Source organism: Prionailurus viverrinus, chromosome A1 (assembly GCF_022837055.1).
Source record: "Prionailurus viverrinus isolate Anna chromosome A1, UM_Priviv_1.0, whole genome shotgun sequence".
NCBI classification, from domain to species: Eukaryota; Metazoa; Chordata; class Mammalia; order Carnivora; family Felidae; genus Prionailurus; species Prionailurus viverrinus.
The window spans coordinates 130,132,546-130,156,450 of NC_062561.1; the positions used below are offsets into that span (position 1 = coordinate 130,132,546).

General features: G+C 40.5%; 1 long non-coding RNA gene across 2 annotated transcripts in view; it reads left to right on the forward strand.

Annotated features, from left to right (window-relative positions):
* Window positions 1-23,905, forward strand: part of LOC125176853 (uncharacterized) — a 236,674-nt gene that overhangs the window by 120,059 nt on the left and 92,710 nt on the right. Inside the window, exon 3 of one of the 2 annotated variants that reach the window (XR_007156415.1) lies at window positions 10,462-10,574. The exons of the other annotated variant lie outside the window; for it this stretch is intronic. This is a non-coding gene — a long non-coding RNA (uncharacterized LOC125176853). The remainder of the gene's footprint in view (window positions 1-10,461; window positions 10,575-23,905) is intronic. 2 annotated transcript variants of the gene reach the window in all.

Below are 23,905 nucleotides of genomic sequence, written 5' to 3' on the forward strand. Positions count from 1 at the left end.
CAAGACAGAAATGAGATCTAGAAGGGCCTGAGCTTCTGAATGTCACTGTGAGCAAACAGCAGTGGAGAGAAAAGGTTCCTTTCCATCTTTATGTGCAGTGCTGTCTGTGCATTGACTTGTTTCCTGACACATGAGCCATGGCTTGAAAGGAATTCAGGCCCCAGCAAATTTTGCATTGCGCTTCAATGTGGCCTCTGGGATTGAATAAGGGCAAATCTATTATACTGTTGCCATGGAGACCCTGGCACAACTGCTGATAAAGAGTGTCTGATGTTTGGTAGGCCTCGTAGCATGGTACATACCATTTAAAGGATGGTGTGTGTGTGTGTGTGTGTGTGTGTGTGTGCAGTGACTGGGGGAGGTGGGGTGGAAAGCAGGGTGTAGTGGGGAAGGAAGGAAGGAGAGGCTGGTTTGGCATATCATGAAGGAATGTTCTGTGTTTTTACAAAGAATTTGTAAATACTTTCTTGCCTCTAAAAAATTAATTCTGCCTTCTAAGAATCTACACGTTAAACAGATGGGGGCAGCAGAAGATCCACAGACTTTCCCCTTGGTCTAGCAAAATTAGTCTTTAATTCCTCTGAAAGAGAATTGAGCTAATACAATAAAAGTGAAAATGCGCTCTTTTGCGTCCTTTGATGAATGCTGCCTCCATTCAGCTGTCTGTCTGAGGATCAATAGTAGGTTTGTGAGGATCGCCAGTGCTTGCTAAGCGGGCTAGCAAGATGATGGATTTTAATCATTAAAATGATTTTATAAGCACGAAACAAAGAAGGCTGACAGCCCTCTCCCGTGCATAATCTCAGTTTTTTGCTGTTATTGATTCTGCCAGCCCTAAATTCCCTTCCTGTCTGGAAGGCAAATCTCACCCTCCCCAAATTCCATCCCACACAACCATTTCTGGCTCCAAGTGATCAGTAATGGGCAACTTGAATTTTTTTTTTTTTATTGGTGCCCTTTCCCCATGAGCCCCAGACCCAGGGAAGGATGGCACATCCAGGCCCAGCCCAGCCTTCTGGCTGGCGAGGTTGGAGGAGAGGCGTCTCAGGCAGAATCACCTACAGTAAGCAAGCTGTAGAGTGAGCGGCTCTAACAATGGGAGGCCGGGCGATCTGCGACAGTTGATAGGATTATTATTATTACAGAGCGCAAAAAGCTTCTGCTTTCTTTTCTGCTGCTTTGCAGACCTCATAAGGCCTCTCTGTGATTTCTGCATAGTTAATTTGTCAGTTTATAAATTACCACATTATGTTAACGCTGAATGCTTCAAAACACAAATATATGCACAGAGGGCTTGAATATTTGAAGTGTTTTAGTACTATGGGGAAATAATTTTGTTGTCAAGCTGTGGCAGATATAGAACTGCTAGGGGATACATGGCCATTTCATCAGGACTGTGTCGATGATGGCCTGTGAACATCCAAGGGGGAAAATCATCTTTTATCACTATTGTGTACCGTGCTGGTCCAGATGGAGGATAAAACATGCATGAGTTGCCCGCAGCTCTGAAAATAATTATACTCATTTGCCAGAAATGTAGAAAGTGCATCCAACCAAGTTACCACCCATCATAGTGACACTCCGTTTGCATACTGATGAAGTTTAAAGCCAGAGACAATGGCGTTGGTATCAATAGCGAGGGGGGGGGGGCTGGGCACCACCAGTGCCGTAGGATTAATAGCGCCATCATTTTATATTATGCAGCATTTCACTTATGCTGCATATCAAAAGACTACTGCCTCTGAGGTTCACCTCACTGTTTATAAGATTACAGTTTGCTTTAAGACTCCAAACATTAGCATGGATTCTTTTCAGCTTCCACAAATGAATGCAAAAATATCTGTTCGATAAAGTGCCTAGAATGTAATTACGGGTAAATATGTTTGGATGCCATTATGAGTGCCTGCATGTGTGTATATGTGTTTGTGAGTGTGGGTGGTGTATACATACCCACATGCACACGCGTGATTTTGGAAGACTGCAATGGAATAGAAGATAATATGCGCATGCTAAGTCCTGGTGCTACTGCAGAGTAATTGATGAATGGGTTTTTAAAATGTAGAAAGAGAATGAATACAAGTAGGACCCAAGAGAATAATTCTTTATATTGCAATCAGCTCAGTTTATATGTACTTGCTTTAATCGTAGAAATCAGCAATAAAAAACATAGACTTGGTTATTTAATCCTTACTGAGTAAAAGAGAATGTCTTATAATGACCCTCTAAAATATTACAAAATACTAAATTATTTCGGTATGCCTCTCATTTTTAGACAACCGTAAAACAATCAGTGCAGCCAATACCAGAAGATTAACAGATTTCTTTACACTTTTGAATCCTGCAAACCTACATGTATGAACTAGGAAGAGACACTTTTCTCATGGAACTCTGAATTCTCATAGGTGTTTTATGGTTTGAAAATGGCCCAATCATGATGTTGTCATAACGCTTATTTTTAAGTAATGATTTTAATTAAACCCTCTAAAAAGGAAACAATTCTGTACCTCTCTTATATGGGCTGTACTCTGATGATTACACGCGTGCACTTTCCCATTTTACTCTGGTGTCATGGGGGCAAGGATAACAATTTCCATCTCATCACAGGAAAGAGAGACTATACTTTACTCTGCCCAAGACTTCAGTGAAATCAGAGGAAGAATTTTACACTATAAAATTACAATAAAATAGCTGAGGAAAAAGCATGGTTTCAACTGAAGTGGACCAAAGACAACAGCGTAATGCAAGATACCACAGAATATTTTTATATAGCAACAAATAGAGATTTTTTTTCCCAGCTAACTGGGGCAGACTGGACCAATAAATCTTTTTTTACAGGTTTTCCAGTTCTCTTTCCCTCAGAATGGCCTTTGAAACATGAAGGGAACAGGGCATTCACACAGCTCAACAATGAGTGGTTGAGCGAGAATGAGGCATGTGAGCCTGGACCTGGAAGGACGTGAGTAGGTGGCAGGATATATTTGTGGTAAATTGAGCACAGAACGAAGCAGATTTACAGAATGCCGCTTCTCCCTTCCCTCTCCTAGGATAGCACATTGGCTATGATGAGAATGCCATTGGGATAATACCATTGTGAGTCCAAAACTTCTGAGAAAAACAGGGGATGCATTTATTTAAAGTTCACTGAGACATTAGTTCAGTCTTCTGGTTTTCAGAACTGTTGTTACTGATCAGTTTTTACATGCCTGAAGTTCTTCTCATGGTCTCAGGTCTCAAGGGAAACCCAATGAACAAAGAGACAGACAGACACATGCACAAACATGAGGCTTTGTCAAGAAGGTACGCATGATAGGAATGGGCATTTAGAGAATGCTTTGCCATGTGGCAGATGTGAATGAGTGAATGAGTATATGTGTGTGTGTGTGTGTGCATATATACACCTTATTTTAAAGATGTATGTATCTTGTTATAAAATTCAAACTATCAGTAAATTAGAGTGATTTGGACACAAGTCTGACTCCTAAGGCTGCACTAATTGTATCCATCAATGTATACCAGGCTTTCAAGTGTCTATCAGAAATACGTAAGGAACTAAGTGCCATGACATGGAGCAGGTAATGCCTCTCTGTTGATGAAAGAATGAAGTGTGAAAAAGGAAAAAATATCAATAAATGATCTTGATAATAACAGCAATCAAATATTTGAATGCTAATAGCCCTGTCAGCAAAGAAGCAATCAGTATCTTTTGGTGACAACACACTTTGGGGGATAAATAAATCTGGGAATAAATTTCCCTACACACTACAGGTCAAGATGTGAAGCTCCAAACTGTCTTGTTGAATTCAAAAAGTGCCTTCTGTTTCTTTACCCTATTGACAGTCTTCACTGTGTTACAGAAGGTATTAAAAACAAAAAAGGGGCTCTTCCTCTGCCTCTTCCCCTATTATTTCTAAACAAATCAGTCTTTTTTTTTTAATGTTTACTTATTTTGAAAGAGAGAGAGAGAGAGAGAGAGAGAGCAAGAACAAGGTGGGAAGGGACAGAGAGAGAGGGAAAGAGAGAATCCCAAGCAAGCTCTGCACTGTCAGCACAGAGCCTGATGAGGGGCTAGATCTCATGAACTGTGAGATCATGACCTGAGCGGAAATCAAGGTTGGGTGCTTACCCAACTGAGCCATGCAGGCGCCCCCTGAATAATTCAGTCCTAAACTCAGTCGATACAGAGCAAAGTTGGCATCTACTCCAAAAGAAGGAGGGAAGCCACAGTAGTCCAGAGTGGGTGGCAGAGCCTGAGTGGACTAAGGCTGGTAGAGAGTAGAAGACTAGCTTGGCATAGGGTATCGGAGCCTGAGCAAGGTAACGTGTGCTCATGCAGGGAACTGGCCCAGTGTTAGGGTTGCAGGCTGTCTGTGCAGAGAGTGGACTAGGTATGTGACAGAGTCCACCTGAGGAGAGGAAGGTAATGGAAAGAAATTCTGCTTGGTTATATACGGGAGTATTGATCAGGTAAGTATAAGTATATTAAGGGTAATGAGAGCCAAATTATTCTTTGTTGGAGAAGAGAGTTATAAACATGGAAAGGGAGAAAATTAGAACAAACTTTGTGGTCTTGGTTTGGAACTGGACCTATCAGTGTGATGCATGGTTTTCAGTATATATAAAGAGATACAGAAATATATATATATAGTCATTAGCTCTGTCTCCTGTGATCACCTGGCAACAGCAACAATCCAATAGTGATGAGCACACTTACTGCCCAGATAATCGTTTCTTCCCCGCCCCCCCCCAACCCAGATCATCGTTTCTAATACCATTCTCCACTAAAAGGCAGTAGGACTCCTTGGAGAAATGGCCAATTCCAGAGTCAGGGCCTAGAAAATGCAAAATGATCCTGCAGTGTCTTCTTTTTCAGGAAAGTCAACTGAGGCACAAAGAGGTTCAGGAACTTGCCCAAGTCACACATCTAATAAAATTGCTATTGAATTATATGTGGTTGAGACAACTCCAAAAGGGAAAAAATTAACATCTAGAATAGTTCTGCACTCAAATGTCTTTACATTCTATCTCCTTCCTTAAAGAAAACACAAAGTGGAAATCAGATATGATGGATTCTGACTTAGGTATATGCAATAAAAACACGTGGAACTCTAATTGGGAGATCAAGTTGCAAAGAAAAACTGTCAAATAAAATGTTTTAAGTATCTACATAACATTTTTTAGGGCTTTCCCATTTTGACAAACTTTTGTAACTAACCAAACAACTCCTAGCCCTAATCACCTGGAATAACTTCCATCGCCACTTGGTAACGTCTGTTGCTACATACAACAAAGTCAGTGAGCACACAAGGCAATTTTGGCAGGCCGTCAATGATGTGGATGGGAACCCAAGAGTTTTCTGAGTCCTGCCACCCCATAGTTGTGAAACCTTGTCAGAATCCTTAACCACTTTGTGTTTGGGTTTCTCTGTCTATTAAGTAAGAGACTTGGACCAGAGAAGAGATTCCAGTGACTTGTCACATGTTTCTGTTTTTCTCACACTGAGGGGGCTGAATAAGCCTTAAGAAATGTATCCAGTGGTCACTTTTAGGCTAATATGCCCTGTCACATTGATAGGTTGTGTCCCAGCCAAGATGGCTGATTAGCTAATCAGGTCCTCCAGCTCTTGAGTGGACCTCAGGCCTGGATGGCTGTCAAATGGCCATATGTAAATGAATGAAATGACACGCCGAAGATTACAACTCTGACCCACCAGCCTAGGTTGTTAAGATAAGTCAGTGTGGGTCACCTTTCCCACCTCCCACCCTTCTTAGATTAAAATCCTGTCCTGTCCTTTCTCTCTTTCTCTCTTCTCCTCCCCCAATTTGGAAAATGTATTAATGCTTTCATCTCACTGAGATGGCTGGGAATACTATGAACGCTATTGTATCTCATAGTCTATTGATTTATAGAGGTTTGTGTTTTTTATTTTTGTTTTTTTTTTTTTAGCATTAACTTTTTAAAAATCTGAAACAATTACAGGCTTACAGGAAAGTTGCAAGTGCAGCATATAGAACTTTTTTCTTGAACCATTTGAAATACACAGTATAGTGTTTGGATGATCAGGCTGGCAATTATATTTTCTAAATCACAAGATTGTTATGAGGATTAAGTGACTTAATATATGTAGGCCAAATAATGCTTCACCCCTTAATACAATATAGAAAGGTAGAAAACTAGAAAGAACTTGTGGGGTTGGTTTGGAAGTGGAAATATCAGTGTGGCTGGTGGTTTTCAATATATTAGATATAGAAATATAGGTGTAACATATATTCCTTAGCTCTGCCCACTATGGGAAACAAAAGTGGTAAGTATACTACCAGTGCTAGGATCTTGGTTTCTAATGCCATGCCTCACTGAAAGGACTTAAGGACTCCTTGGAGAAATGGCCGATTCCTGGGTTGGGTCAGGGAAAGTACAAGAGGAGTTCGAAACATCATGTGCTTCAAAAGCAAGGAAGTGCTCAAAGACTGATGGGGATATATCAAGCCAGTTTGAGGGAGGGAGATGTCATTGGCAGAATTGATGGCATTGAAGTAATTATATCAATAGATTATAACCCATGAATAAAATTATGCGTCCTTATGGAGACAAAGAAGGAATGAATGGATTGAAAGTTGGATGAGGGCCAGGGTATTTACCTAGTTTCAAAGTATCTCCTTATAAAATACTTAACTACAAAGGACAAAAAGAGCAGCCTTACAGTGTAAAAGTCTTTCAGATTCCCTCTTAATCAAGTGATTCAAGTGAATGCCATCAGTAGTGGGACAAATAAAAATCACAATATCTGATAAAATGCATTCAAAGGAACACAGCATCACTTTGTCACTTGTATGATACTCCTGAATAAAAGAATGAGGAAACATTGGATAAATTCATAATGAGGAACATTCTACAAAAGAACTGGGCTGTAATCTTCAAAATTGTCAAGGTCATGAAAGTCAAGAAAATATTACAGACTTATTCCAAATTAAAGACGACTGAAGAGATATGGCAGTTAATTGCAATGTATGGTTTAAAACTGGATTCTTCTACTATAAAGGACATTATTGGAACAACTGTCAAAACTTGAATGGGATCTGAGGATTCGGTGGTGGTAACGTACCAATGTGAATTTTCTGATTTTGATGGTTACCTTGTGGTTATATAGCAGAATGTCCTTGTTTGTAAGCAATGAATGTCCTAATTCCTGAACTTGTGAGTATGTCACCTTACCTGAAAATGAGATTTTGCAGATCTGATTAAGTTAGTAGTTTGAGATGGGAGATCATAAGGAATTATGCAGGTGGAACCTTATAAGGGAAAGAAGGAAGCAGGAGAGTCACAATCACAGAAGGAGATGTGTCTATTGAAGCAGAGGTTGTAGTGATATGACTCATGGAAGGAGGAATGAGCCAAGGAATGTGGGCAGCCTCCAGACGCTAGAAAAAAACAAAAAACGGATTCTCCCCTAGAGCCTCCAGGAGGAATGCAGCCCTGCTGACACCTGGATTTTAGTCCATTAAGACCCATTTTAGAATTACTGTTCTTATTCCACAACAGTGAGAGAATACATCTGTGTTCTTTTAAGCCACTAAATTTGTAATCATTTGTTACAGCAGCAATAGGGAACTAATACAGTACCTATGGAATACTTGGAACAGTACCTGGCACATAATCAGCATAGTCACTTGTTTCTTTTTGTTGTTGTCATTCAGTCTTTTCAAAGCATTTGATTTAGTTTTCATAGGATTAAGAACTCTGTTTTTTGTACTCAGGTTTGTTGGTTTACACCATATTTGATACCATCACACATCTATAACCTGTATAGGTTGGCGAATAAAGAGAATGGACTCTTTGTTCAGTCTGCTGCCTGGTCTCCACTTGCCCCTCCAGTTATGACCTGTGGTGGTCTCTGGAGGATGATCAAATGGACTGTATCATGGGCTTTCTTGCCTTTGGCTTCCATTGTTATCTACAGATACAGTGGGCAGAAGATCGAGGGGAGGAGGAAGAGCAAAGTCAGGGTGATGTCTCCTCACCTCCTGCCCTGCTGGCCCTTGGCCAGCAGTAGATGCCTTCTTCTTCTGAAGGCCATTGTTCCTGTTGGATGGGCCCTTCTATGACTGTTTTGGTCTCTGGTACTTCTTGCTCTTGCTCTTTCAGGACTAGGTTGGTAATGGCTGCCCACTGTTGGTAGCCCAGGTACTTCATCTTCTGTTTTTGACAATGCCAATGTAAGTTCATTGAACTTTCCTCAGTCATCCACTTTGTGTGCACCATACTGTGTGTGTCGTGACTGACACAGAAAATACCCATATGTTTCCACAGCAGAGAACACAAATGCCCAGGAATGCTGTCAGGAAGGTCCTTGAGTGGCTTAGTAGCCATAAGTAGTCAGCACTCCATGGGCACACAGAAAGAATGGAAAGCGTTGGTCTAGCTAGGACCCTTGTCAATAGCCTTGGCCCTCCAGCCAAGGGCCACCAGGAACACACACGTAGTACAACAAGTTGATTTTAGTACTTGTTGCAGTGAAGGAGAAAGCACACTATGGGACCTATGGTGGCATCTCGGCAAGGAGGTGCTGGAAAGGACTGACAGGATGTTGGGTTGTCTTGGGTGATTTGGGGGAGGATTTAAGGAAGTAGGGATTTGCTCTGGCTTGGATGCTATGACGAAGCAGGAGTAATTCTATGATTGTGTATCTCAATAAATTTTATCTGTAAGGAGGCCAGAATATACTGAGGATAAAGCTATAATTGGTAAAGTAGCATCAGGCACTCATATTAACTAGGAGTGGTGGGGGCGGGGGATCTTTGGTATTTTGTAGTTTGAGCATTATTCTTGGTTTTGTCTGTGTTAGATATGATGGCAGAGTGATCTTGTTTTAGTCTTGATACATCTTGGTTACAGAATGGCCTTGTCTGATGTTGATTTTCTGTGAAATTATTTTTGTTCACTAGGAGAACACCAGGGCCTAGCAATCAGTGCCAGGACAGCTTCTAGCAACATCCATATGGGAGTCAGGGAATACTTTTCTCTTTCTCACCTTGTGTCATGAAGACCGAAGTCTGATCTGCATTGAGTCACCCATGCAGCTTATTAAAATATAGATCTTAGGACTCTGCCCCCAGATCTATTGAATTAATGTCTAGGGGTAGGGCTTGGAAGTCTGTATTTCTAATTAGCATGATGCATCATTCTTATGTACACCAGAATCTAAAGCCTACTGGTCTAAAAGAGAGGTATCACAAACCAAGTTTATAAGCTGAGATTTGTGGTAACAGTTCTCAGTGTGAGACATCAAGAGCCAAACAAAGTGTATGTTTAAATTTTCATTAGCATCAAGTTCCAGCACTTTGGAATTACAGGATTTTCACTCAGTGGAACCAGCCTTTGAATTTACAAGGTTATCTGTTCTTATACCTTGTGTGCCAGTTTTAGAAAAACCTCAACTAAGGAGGTCAACCTGTAAGTGACAGAAGAGAAGGGGCTGATCATCTATTACCATAAATCAATAAAAGGTAGACACCAGTAGAAAGGCTGCTGCCAAACAGAGAAAAAAATCCAACAACATTGAGGAATTGCTTCCAAAGTCAGTGAGAACATTCACAAGGATAAAGCACAATTCCAGAGGCAGAGCTTTTCAAGATGCATAACTGAAATCCCATTTAACAAGGCAAACTACAGATCAGAAATGAGATGCCTTAACTGTAAAACGTCTAGTAAAATTACTGCAGATAGAAACACAAAAATCTTCTTCAAAGGAAAATTCTCAAGAAAGAATACAAAGAAAGCAGAAGTGAATGTTAATTTATTCTAAAACCACAACTAGGAAGATATTTGGCCTTCTCAAGAGTCAGAGAAGGACTACCAAAGTCTAACTAAGAAAGAGCCTAATGAACTTTCAATCCGATTTTGAGGCATTAGCGAGATTTCCCTATTAAGATGACAGGGGCAAGGAGACTTGAGGCTCAGACATGGCCACCAAGTCTAGATCAGAACATTTTATGTTCCCATTGAATTTTCCTACTCTTCGGATGTAGAAGAACTGAGCTCACCACAATCAAATAACCCCACCAAAGCTTTCCTAATAGGAAGTTAGGAAATGAGTCTTCTTAGCCTGAATAATGTGTTTTGTCTTAAAGTCTATTTTGTCTGTAATCTCCACAGGCAGAGAGTCTGCATCTATAGCTCATTACCATTATTCTGATGATAATGTTACGTCTCATCAATTACTTGGGAGGAAGGTCAAATTTAGCAGCCAAATCTCCCCTTTGGTGAGACCATCAAGAATATATCTATCACCTCCCTTCCCAAGATCTACATGCCCTGCAAAAGCGTCTATGCCCATATTCTCTTTCCCCTCCCTCCTCCCTCCCTCTCCTCCCTCTCCACCTCCTGTTTCTGTCACAGTATTACCAGTTACAAAATCTTGCCGGATTTAAGCCCTGATTCATTTATTCCTTTTCACTTTCGTTTCAGAAAGGTCAAGCAAGGATGGTTGAGAAAATCATGGAGACATAAAAAAGGGGAAGAACCTGCATGTAAGAGAGAAGATACTGTGTGACTTTGTAAATAGATATTGGAAATTAGAGGTAGGTGGTTCTCTTAGAATTTTACTCCACGTGGAGGAACTTTTTGACTGAGACTATGATTATATAAGCCATACCACTGAGATTTATTTTAATTAAAGGAAAGAAAAATTTCTCAGCCAAGCAAACAAAACAAAAAGACAAAACAGTGAATATGTGTGTGTGTGCTCATATATATATATATAATATATATATATATATATATATATATATATATATATATATCTCAAAAATTGTTTCACTTTCATAGTAAACTCACCTGGAAAATCTACCTTGATGGATGCATCTTTGACAATTGGCTCAGGCTTTAGATTTTTTTTAAATGAAAGTTCAGCTCAATCCCACAATTCATTTACTCAACTTACTTCCTAGAATTTTAAGCAAGAGTTCAACCTCACAAACACAGCTATACTTGGCAAACAAACGTAAAGAGATTAAAAGGACCTGTTTAATCACTTTTCAGAGCATTTATCAGCACCATGCTCTAACCAACTGAGCCAATCGGCTTCAGAGCATTTATAAATTAAACTTGCTTCTGAATAGTTAGGGTTAAATTGGTTCAAAAAGCACTCTCTTAAATTTGACTTTTTCTTCTTGAGGTACTAAGCCTTGTGAAAATGCAAAACTCCTAGGAGATGTAGCATTTTTGGTAGACTGCCACCAACCCCTGAATTTCTTTATCTACTTGGAATCTATACTGTTAAGTGCATGTATATAGATTCAGAACCATCTATATTCCTGGTGATTTTTAAAATAATGACCCTCTTTATCCATAAAAGTGTGTTTGTCCTTAAAGATTAATTTGTTTGATATAATATAGCCACAATGGTATTTTTAAAATAAGAATTTGTTTCATAAATCTTTTCTCATCCCTTACCTTTTTGTCTTTCTGTGCCATTATGTTTAGGTCTTTTATACAACTGAATTTTAATTTCATTCTGAGAATCTCTGTCTTTTAGACATTACGTTCAATCCATTTATATTTATTGTGATTATAGACATTTGGTTTTATTTCCACCGTATTATTTTCTGCTTTCAACCAGTCATACTTTACTTTGCTTGTTTTCCATTCTACACTTTTTTTTTTTACAAAGAACTCACATTATATTTATTCATATTATATAAATATTGGAGCTTCACATTCTATCCACCATGTTTCTTAATTACTCTTTCTATTTTGTGTCCTTTTATCTTATTATCACTCACCATGACTCACTTTTGGAATGTATTTTTCTTATGTTTACAACTTTAGGTTCTATGGTAGATGTCCTGATTCCTAGAAGGTGACTGCTTCCACCAGGGAACACAGTAGTTGTCCTATTTAAATGTTAAACTAGGATTCAAACTAGGCTGCCACTGGGTCACTTAGAGTTCCTCATGCCAAGAGACCAGTAGTCAAAGAAAGGACACACCAACCTTGCAAGAGTAATTCACACTGATCAGGATATACCTGCTATTATCTAATGAAAAAGAGGAAGAATATGTTTCATATTCATTGAGCAATTGGGACATGTCTTGATACTGTGCTGCCAAACTGGGGTGCTTCATGGAGAAGTGCAATAGACACAACCTCAAAAGGACATGCTGATTAGAAATTTGGGCCTTCATAGCTTCCACCAGTTAAGTTACAAAGAGCATAAGAGATACTAGCCAAGGGTGAGGAGACTTTAGAATAGGTAGTAAAGAAAGGAGATAATGAAAACTGGTTGTACTTTTAAAACTAGTTGCACCAGCAAGGACTGGCATTTATTTCCCTTGTATGATTCCTTAGAAATTGAGACCAACTAGGATCTTGAGGATGCTCTTCCCAGATGGGACACACTTACCACAAAGTGCAAGTGGAAATGGATCTTAGCAGCTCAAGTGGAGTAGAGTGGGTGCTGTTGTGTGCTGCTCAGAATCCCCACCTCCCATCTCATTTCAGGAATGAGACATTCATTTGGTGCATGGTGCATTGGCTGCTGCTGGCTCACTCCTGGGTCCCTCTGGGAATCATCTTTGGCCAAAGGGAGCCATCTTTCCCAGGTTTATGACCTTTTCTCAGGGGTAACTTGTGTCCAATGGCTGATTGATGTTGAAATATAAAGGCCCAGTTTTGGGGCGCCTGGGTGGTGCAGTCGGTTAAGCGTCCGACTTCAGCCAGGTCACGATCTCGCGGTCCGTGAGTTCGAGCCCCGCGTCGGGCTGTGGGCTGATGGCTCAGAGCCTGGAGCCTGTTTCCGATTCTGTGTCTCCCTCTCTCTCTGCCCCTCGCCCGTTCATGCTCTGTCTCTCTCTGTCCCAAAAATAAATAAACATTGAAAAAAAAAATTTAAAGGCCCAGTTTTGTTCTCTCAGTTTGGGATATTCTTGAAGATCATCCTAACTCCAAAAATCCTTGTGAGATCAGCTGGCTGCTCTGTTGCAACTATATCACTGTATCTCCTTCTGCCTAATCCTTTCACTTCCTGAAATGTGTTTCTTAGATTATTCTCCAGTAAACCTTCTGCATGCAAATCTCTATCTAAAAATCTGTTTCTAGGAGATTCTACCCAAGACATCATCTTCTTTCAGATAATACTTCTATTATTGTAGGTTTCTGAGTACCTATTCTGTTTTTGTACCTGTATCTTGAACCATAAACTCACTTTCAGTGGAAACTTTCCTCTGAAAACCCTCTGTGGCCTAAACTGTAGAAATGACATTCCACAGAGATTTTCTGTTCACTTCTGCCAGGTACTCTAGAGATATCACTGTCCCAGGACTAATTTTTATGTAAATTTCTAATCTTGACAATTCCCAAACCATTATAGAAGTGTACATTCTAACTTTGATACAACATGAGGCAGAGGCCTGGAATTTTATTTTTCTGGGAATGATTTTTTTTCCTTTTCCATAGCCCAGAACAGTAAACTTTATCTTTTCTCTGTTAAGGTGGGGAAATCTTTTTTCTAGGCCCCTCATTACAGAGGCTACATCCCTTTGAGTATCTCAGCTTCTTCATGAAGGGGTATTAGCTCCCATTCAGTGTCTCATTGAACCCATAACCTCATATCCTGGCTTGACTGTATATTAAAACCTAAACTAGCATTTGATAACCATCCATGAGGAAGCTTCAGGATCATATCTTGAGCTTCTAGCCCTTAATTGCAGGCACCTTGAAATTTTCATTTAGTTTTTGGAATTTGATATGCATGAATATGATTTTTAATATATTTCCAGAATCTGAAACTATTGCAAAGTAGCTAAATGTTTCTTGGAGATAGGTGTTAGTAAGAAATGGAAATCATGAAAGTACTGACCTTGGAACTGACATGGAAGAAATAACACAACTGAGAAGGAAATGAAAAAAATCAGATTGTCTCTTTCATGCTCAGGTCAGGCTCTGAGAGCCTAGGCATTAACATGGTAAAAAATTGATCTAGAAACCCAGGGAACTTCAAGTGTCTCCATAATGGCACTGTGAGTTCTTTGAGGGAAGGAACTGTGTCTTATTTGCTATGGTATTCCTCGCATCTAGTTCATACCTGGCGTATAGTAGATTTTCAGGAGATACCTTTTGGCCAAATGAATGAGCCAGAAATAAAGCAGTGCTGTGCAAAATGGTGAGATATTTTCAAACACACAAGAATAAAACATAATGTTATATCAACACTGGTCTAAGAAGAATATAAAAAAATAATAGAAAAGGAAAATGTGAACCAAGTTATACTCATTCTTTCCAGTGTTCTTCCAATAAGTATTTATTGAGTGTCCCTGGTTGAATCTGGACTGTGCTAGGCATGGAGAATGTGATAGTGGGAACAGAAGGTCATGGTCTCTGCCCATGTAGAGATCTGGGACATGCAGACTTTAAATGAAAACACTAAAAACAAAAAAAATAAGTATAAAGACTTGGGTGGCCAAATGGTATATTAGTCCAGGAAAATCTCTCTCCATTCCTGTTGTCTCAGTGTACTTATTAATAGTACCCCCATTCAGTATCAGAAGTGTCTCAGGTTGTACAGTCATCTTGAGTATGACTGAAAGGTATGTGGTGTTAGCAAAGTGCACAACAGAGAGTCATCTACTCAGAGAGTAGAAGAAAGACAAGACTGACCCGAAAAATGGTAGATGGAACACACGGCATATGTGACTGTGTAGGAGTGCAAGTGGGGAGACCCTGCCAGGCAGATAGAATACCATGTGCAAAGCAGGGTACATTGGGGAATCAATAGGAGGCTTGTCTGGCTAGAATATCAAGGGCAAGAGGTAACACTGAAGGATAGATGGCATCAGACCATGTGGGCCTGTGGAATTTTATGTATTTTGGAATTTTGTTAAGGGGTAACTTTAATCAAGGATGGAGTTGGGGGAAGTAGGGAATTTAGCATTTTGAAAGATTCCCTTTGGCTGCAGTGTGGAGAATAGATTTATGAAATTTCAGGAAGCTAGTGGAAAGCTACTGCACTAGTCCAGTTAAGACATGATAGTAGCTTGAAATAGAATGGTGGTAGAAATGAAAAGAATTAAATGGATTTGAGATGAATCTAGAAGGCAAAATTAACAGAACTTAAAGATGAATTGGCTATGGAGAGAGGGGAATAGGGACGCATATAGAATAGATTTCTGGCTTATGCACCTGCGATTTACTAAGCTAGGGAATACAGCTAGTGTTAAGACTGGCATATGTATCCATCCATGTAGTTACCTCTTCAAGAAACCGGCATTCATTGACACTGGTATATGTCAGGCATTGTGGGTAATAATAAAGGTGTTTATTATGAAATCTAACCCACAGAGTATAAATACACACATACATGTTTTACCAATTATTGTACTTTCAGCTGTAAGTAATAGAAAACTAGAAAATTCAAGTCAAAATGTGTAAGCAGTGAGAACATTTGTAAGTCCTCAAATGGGGAGCTCCAGGTTGGCTGATTCGGTTGCCTTCATGACATCAAGGATGTTAGTTCTTTGTATCTTTCTACTCTGCTGTTGTTAGTTGACTTTTCCTTGACTAGTACCCTATATGGTTGCATAACTCTTATCCCAGTTCCAAGCACATGTAGCTATGTCAGCGTTCAGCAGCAGCATGATGATTTTGCCCATGTGTCTTTTTTTTTTAAGCTGAGAAACCTTTCCTAGAATCCCTCCAATAGATTCCTCCTCACATCTTAGTCATCACAGAATGATCTCTCTGCTTATTCCTAAGCAAGGACTGGTGAGAGAAATAGGATTGCCATGATTTGTCCAGTAAGGGACACAGCCAAGTAGAAGAGGATGCCTAGTCAAACAAATTTGGGGTTTTGTTTACACGGAGAAAGAACGATGGGGCACCTGGATGGCTCAGTCAGGTAAGTGTCTGACTTTGGCTCAGGTCATGATCTCCTGGTCCATGAGTTTGAGCCCTCCCCGCCCCCCCCCCCCCCCCCCCCCCGCCTTCAGGCTCTGTGCTGACAGCTTGGATCCTGGAACCTGCTTTGGATTCTGTGTCTCCCTCTCTCTCTGCCCCTTCCCTGCTCACACTCTGTCTGTCTCTCTCTTTCAAAAATAAACATTAAAAAAAGAAAAAAAAGAGAAAGGGCAAAATGACTATTGAGTAAGCAATTGAGGGTGTCTGCCCTACCTATAAAGCAAGGCAGTATTTGTATGGTCTTAGGAATGGTTCACAGTGGTTCAAGAGATTGAAGCAGAAGAAATCACCTTGGATATTGGAGAATAAGAAATGTTTCCAAGGCTGGGGAAGGTTATTAGGTTTATGTCACTCTGAAGGCAGAACCTGAGGTCTGAGATTATAGCACCACTTAAAAGAATACAACATAAATCCATCTTTACCCATTGATCCTCCCAATTCCAGGCATCCTCGTGGCTTTCCTAAGTTCCTCCACAGTCATATAAATACTGTTTCTTATTGTTTCTCAGCTTCACTGACCTGAAAGAAGAAGGGTTGAATGATATTTTGCATAAAATTCTGAAATATTTGTTACTCAGCTCTGGCTCAGTCCAAGCCTGACCTGTTTCTGTCATTACTGCTGGAATAGTTCTCCAGCTCTTGCCAGATTTTGAGTTGTCAGGATAATAATTTATCCATCTTGTTGTCAGATTCACACTAGTTTGCCTGACTCTAGGGGAATCTAGATGACTATCACTACACACAGTGTGCAACTCATATATTAAATGCATTTAATTCCAGATATCCTCCCCTGCCATACCCCATATGCAAAGACTTAACCAAACTACTGTCGGAATAGCGTATTCCCGTATGATGGAAACCTCTATGGCCCACCAAAGATCAGTTTTCCTCTAGTTTCCTTTAAATGCTTACTATCAAACTGGCATTATTTACTGACCACAGTTAGTAAGTCAGTCTCACGGGTCTCTGGGCCCAGAGCTCTCTTGTGTTTCTGTGTTCCTTCCATCCTCACTGCCCCAGTCAACTACTCTCAAATCAGGCCTATTTGTCAAAAGAGTCTCAATTTCCTGGTATGGTCTGTAACCTTTTTTTTTTTTTTTAAGTTTATTTATTTTGAAAGAGAGTTTATTATTTCAGAGAGAGAGAGGAAGAGAGAGAATCCCAAGCAGATTCTGCACTGTCAGTACAGAGCTCAGTGTGGGGCTCAAATTCACAACCCATGAGATCATGACCTGAGCCAAAGTCAAGAGCCAGATGCTTAACAGACTGAGCCACCCAGGTGCTCCCCCTACTCTCATGGGTCTGTAACCTATTTATTTTATAAATGGCCAATTGCAGTTTAAAGAGAACTCTCTGAATTTGCTTTTACGGGGCCAACCAGAAGTTATTTTGCATGTTTATGAATTTGTCCCCTTCTGCTTCTCTCCCTTACAATGGGTCCTTTTCAAGGTTTTAACTACAAGCATTATATTACCCTTCTGACTATCCCTTTCCTCCTCCTCTAAGGAATGCTTGGAAAGGAATTCAATTGTGGGAAGATGTTAGGTCTTTCTCAAAAGCATTCCGTGTCAAATAACAAGCATCCAGTTGTAGTTCAAATAAAACCCTAAAAGTGATTTAAGTGTTAAGTCAGAGTGGTAATTACTGGTTTTGAAAGCAAATCATAACGACTTTTTACAGTTGTACTCTGTTATTCTTCCTTTCTCATTCTCTAGTCAGTGTTCTTCATTACATCACCCCAGGAAAATACAAGGGAGAAAATATAGTAAGGCACATGAGATGGTCCAACACCCCGGTTACCACAAGCAGCCTGATAAAATTTGGTAGGTCACAGGGCAGTAGCACAACATCTGGGCCTCCTTCTCTTACTTTCCTTTTTCCACCCTCCAAACTATACATGTAAGTACCAGTGAATCAGTTAACCAAAATATATCAAGTATCTACTACTGGTTGAGGAGGGACTTGTTAAGCAAGTCACAATTTAATAATACCTCTAGATGCTCTCTCATTTGTTATTAGGTACAGCCAGACCAACAGAGAACTAACTCGACCGCAAAATTTTGTGCTATTCCCCCATAGAACTGATTTTACTGGATTTGACCATGGCATTTTATCACTTCTTTTATCCTTCATTGAAGGACATGGTAAGAAATGGAGTGATGAATCTTGTGCCTCTACTGGCTGCTAAGATATGGTTGAAGATGTTTATCAGGCGGTGCCTTTTTTATGCACACTCACTGGGAAAAATTCCATTTACTTTTATTATTCAAAGTGGTCACACTTTTTCTGAGAGACTTTCTTTTTTTCTTCTTTTTACAAACCTCTTGGTCTCTGTGAATCGTGTCACTTATCATGTTTCCCTTTTTGCTATGGTTGCTAGAAAGCTCAGATCATAATGTTATGCCTCATCTCTAACAAGCATCGAGCCAGAAGCTTAAGGGGCGTGTGTGTGTGTGTGTGTGTGTGTGTGTGCATGAGTACGTGTGTGTACTTGGCTCATTCTTCACTCCATTCTACATTTTTTCCTGTGCTCACTTTACACTTCACTTATTATTTTTTTCACACAACAGAAATTTATTTCATGCTCACAGAGTTGTTGAATACAGGTATTTGGCAGCTGGCCTTCTGTGAGGTAATTTGGGGCCCATGATCCGTATTGATCTACCATCCTCTAGGGCCTCCCATCCTCTGCATGGAGTCAACACCTGTGTGAAGAGAGAATAAAGGAGCAGCAGGAGGTCTCCTGGTCTAGGCCTGGAAGTTCTGTACATTATTGTCACTGATGTTCCAGAATGTAGTCGCACGGCCACACCAGATAGTAAGGCAAACTGAGAAATGTGGTATCATATTGTCTGGGAAGGAAGGAAAATGACTGTAGTGGATGACTTGCCAATGTTTGTCATACGACATGAGAAGTATGGTATAAAGGAAACAGCTTGCTTGTGTTCCTTGCATTGAGGAGGGCACCTGTTAGGATGAGCACTGGGTGTTGTATGGAAACCAATTTGACAATAAATTTCATATTTTAAAAAAAAGGAAAAAAGAGAAAAAGAAAAAAATGTTGATTTTTTTTTTTTTTTAGATATCAAGATGCTTTAACTTACCAGTGGATTTTATCATTCCATGTATCAGGGTATTTTCTAGGGCATGGACACAATAAATAATTTTAGTGAGTAAAAAAAAAAAAGGTATTTCTGGTAAGAGCATTAGAATAGTTGATGTCAGCAAAAGTAACCATTAACTAATTGTTCAGTACAGATACCCCAGGGTGACTGGGGAATTTTCTCTTTGTGACACCTTGCCTTTCTGTCCCTTCTTCTCAATTCTTCCTGTCATGGCCTTTGTTCAGGTCATTTCTATGTTGGTTGTGTCCACATGGAACCTCTACCTGCCTGGCTTCTGGGAGAGGACTATTTTCTGAACATGTCTTGTGTTTTTCTTTCTTCTGCAGGCTTGCTCACATATTTTACTCTTACCTAATGCTGTGTAAAAAAACAAAAACAAAAACAAAAACAAATTATCACCCCAAAGCTCAGTGGCCTAAAGTAACAATAATTATTTATATCTCTTATGGTTTCTGTGGGTCAGAAATTTGGGGAGCAGCTTAGCTTGCTGGTTTTGACTTGGGGTTTCTCATGAGGTTTCACTGAGATATCTACTGGGGCTCTTAGTCATCTAAAAATTTTGATTGTGGCTTGATGATCCCATGGTGGTGGCTCATTCACATGGATGGTGAGTTGGTGCTGGCTGTTGACAAGATGACTCAGTTTCTCTCCATGTGGGCTGTCGCCAGGGCTGCTTGAGCAGCCTCCTGACGTGGCAGCTGTTGTTTCCCAGAGTGAGCATTTAAGAGATCACATACATTCCACGATGCCCTGTATGACCTGGCCTCAGAAGTCCTGCACTATTGCCTCTGCCGTACTCTGTTGTTTATCCAGAACAGCCCTGATTCAGTGTGAGAAGAAACTACACAAGAGCATGGGTATCAGGAGACAAAAACCACTGGAGGCTGTCTGGGAGGCTGGCCACCACCCATACTTTGCATTTGGAATATATCCCCGCCTCAATCGCAGTTTTGCAAAATTCTCTCCCACTTTTAACACTCAGTTCAAAGCCTATTCTTTCCATGAAGTCTGTTCTGATCACTCAACAACTAGGTCTCCTATCGTAAGTCTTACTGTTCTTACCATACGTATGGCCTTTATCATTTCATACCTTGTTTTGAAGATGTACACATCTGTCTTTGCTTTCAGTTGGGATTTAAGCATTTGGAGACATGCCCTCTGTCATATAGTTCGCATTCAAGAAATATTTTTTAGGTGGATGAATGAAGGGCTGAATGAGGACTCCAAGCCAAAAGCCCTGGTTCTCCTCCTGGGCACTTTGCCCTGCTGCTTGGCCTCAGCCCACTCTCTTCCCCTCGGTCCTAGTTTCTTTATATAATATAAATATAATAATACTTACCCACCTTTCCTCACAGAGGTATGGTTTTTAATGTTTTTTTTTAAATTTATTTTTGAGGGGGGGAGGTGCTGAGTGGGGGGGAGGGGCAGAGAGAGGGGGGATACAGAGGATCTGAAGCAGGCTCTGTGCTGACAGTAGAGAGCTCCATGAGGGGCTCAAACCCACAAATTGTGAGATCATGACCTGAGCTGAAGTCAGGGCTCAAGCTCATGAACCTTGAGATCATGACCTGAGCCAAAGTCGGATGCTTAAACAACGGAGCTACCCAAGCACCCTATAGGGGTACTTTGAGATTTGAAAAAGGTAGCCTCAAGAAAGAGTTTTTAGGTATATAAACAACAAGGGCAAGGTGAGGTTAGTTACCTGGGTCACCAGTGTTGGCTGAAAGGAATCCTGTTGTCACAGGTGGAGGTCAGTCAATACCTTGATTTCATCCTCAAGGAATAGTTAACACCTGTATCAAGCTGTCAGCATATAAATGCCCTTCATTCCAGCCGCTGCTGTCAGCATAGTTCATGGCCTGGCTGCCCTCAGCAAAGAGGACTGCCTGAACCAGGGCTGAGCCCCTTCACAGTCGCACTCTGGAAATGGTGAAGCTCAAAGGTAAGGTCTTTTTTTTTCTAGTAGAATTCTCTGGTGTCCTCTTCCTTCGTGTAGTACGGGTTTTCAGTTTTTCTGTTATAGACAGTTGACCAGGTGCAATTTTTTCCAGCCCACCCTTTAAAACATATTATTCTAAAAATTAACGTAAATTCATCTCTCTTTTTGGGGTACAGTTGAGGCATTTTCATACGTGTGTAGAATGACGTAGCCACTACCACCACAATAGGGATGCAGGGTGGCTCTTTCACCCCAGGCAACTGCTTGCTGCTTTCTCTTTGTAGTTGCAACCGTTCCCCACCCCCCAAACCAGGGGAAACCAATGTTTCGTTCTCTATCATTACAGTTTTGTCTTTTTGAGAATGTCCTGTAAATGGCATCCAATAGTATGTGACCCTTAGGGGTTGGTTCTTTTTACTTTACATGTTTTCGGGATTCATTACCTTTGTTTCTTTTTCTTAATGGGTAATATTACTTTGTAAGGATGATGTATTCCGTTTGTTACCCATTCACCTGTTGAAGTGCTTTTGGAGTGGGATTGCTGGTTCACCTGGTAAATGTCCATTTAGCTTTGTGTTTAGCTACCAGACTGTTTTCCAGAGTGGCTGCACCATTCCAGATGCATTTGCACCAGCAATATATGAGAGACCCATGGTTCCTTGTTGTCACCAACGCTTAGTTGTGTATTGTTTAAAAACAATTCTCATAGATAAGCATTGGGATTTCATGACTTTAATTTGTATTTCCCTCGAAGGTGAAAGGCCTGTTCAAGCCTTTGCCCACTTTCTAATTATGTTGTTTTCCTCCTGTTGAATTTTGAGAATTACCAATGTATTCTGGATATAAGAGTGCATATAGATTCTGCATTATACATGCATAAATTCATGAGATAGCAGAGATTTAAAAAAAATGGTCCTTCAGATCTTGGCATACTTTCCCAAAATGCTCGCTAATACTTACTTTTCAGTTTCCTTGGTGCATTCCGTCCAGGTTCTATTCCTGAGAGACACACAGTGGAGTGTGCTTACTCCATTTTATCCAGAACTGGAAGCATTTGATGTAAATCCTACTCTTCTTAGTTCTTCAGATTTCTAGTTTCTGTGTTCCATGAAGGTCAGAAGCAAGGTTTATCATCTTTGCATTGCCCTCTGAGCCTGGCAGAGTACCTTGAATGAGATTTTGTGAGTCACGTATTCGACCGGGGAACACTGGGATGGTTGTGTCTGCTACACCATGTGGAGTCTCAGCAAGAGTGGCTGAAGTGGCTGGATACGTTTGTGACCGTTTGATTGTGGTCCTATATCTGGGTCCTAAGATCTGGCCATCAGCTGGATTCTTCTGCTCTGTGCGACTTCCGCCTGGGCTATAGTATCTGAAATGGCTTCTTGACTCCTGTGTCTGGTGCCTAAACTACGACAGCTAGAGCCGCTAGGGATGGCTGGCAGCTTGTTCTCCATATGATTTCATTTGTGCTTCCTCACAGCATGGCAGTTTCAGAGTAGTCAGACTTCTTACATAGTAACTGGATTCCCCAAAGAAGTTTACCTTCTTATTTCTAATGTTATTCCACTTTGTGGTACCAGTGCATTTTTGTAAACTACCTTCGATTCATTTTAGAACAAGGTGGAATATAAATATGTAAATCAAGGGAAATATAAATTAGGTATCGAGGGAAGATAAAGATGTGTGAAGTTGTTTCCCTAAAGGAGTTTAGAGTCACGCTGGATGGAAGAACTGTAGTCATTAAAAGTTGGCAAGCAGTAGGAAGTGGAGAACATTTGTTTCCTAAAGAGTTGTGTATACAGTGCTATAATTTTTTTTCAGGAAGCAGTGAACACTTCAGGCATCATAAAGGAAGTGGATTTGAGCTGTTTTTCCTTAATTTTTAAAGAGAGAGAGTATTTGGACCAGCTGAGGGAGCTGGAACAATCCAAAAGAGCAGGTGGTTTATGAAAATGTAGACAATGTCAGAAAAGTATAAGGCATATTTTGGGTCCTGGCAATCAGCCAGTTTGGTGCAGTCTGTCCATTGAAATTCTGGGAAGGCTGTTTTCCTTGCTTATGTGTCCATTCACCCATTATCTGGTAACTGTGCCTAGGTTTCTTTTTGGGTAACCGTCCTCACACTACTCCAAGCCCAGTAGGGAACCATGGGTTTAAGGCTAACCAGAGGAGTACATTCCATGGGATAAAATAATGATTCACGAAGTCAGCAAGATGCAAGGGTAAGAGGTCACAAAACTCACCTCCCTCCTCCTCCCCAGCCCTGCCAGCCACCCCACCTCAAAAAACAAAAAACAAAAAACAAACAGTAAATAAGTACAAACTGGAGAAAAAAGCTCAGGAAAGGATGCATAAGCCACTCTAAGCCAATAATGCATCCTTATTTCAGAATGGTCAGAGATAAGACTCTGTTACACATATAGGAAACGAACATTTGAACCAAGTATCGGAGAAGAGTGAGGTGGTGAACACAGCATGTAATTTAAGAAAAGGCTTATGGGTAAAAACCAAAAACACTGTGTAGGCTTACAAGGCCTTCTGTAATGTAGTGCTACATTTGTCACTGTCTTTCCACCTTTGCCTTCCCTGTATCTCCCTCCTCACCCTAAACTTGACCTGCTGTGTGTACCAGATGCCATTCTCTGAACATTGCTTGCTCTCTGAACTTCGTCTTTGCTGATGTTCTTCCCTCTCTCAAGTGGCCCTTTCTTTTTAATTTGGAAAGCTCTTTAATCATCCCTGTGGGCCCACCTAAGTGAACTTTTCCTGTACAGAATTCTGCCCCCCCACCATCACCACCACCGAGGTTATTGTGATTCTTCATCTACTTCTCCATTATAGTATTTACTTCATTGTTGGTCATTGTTTTCATCTGTCTCTCCCATGATTGTGT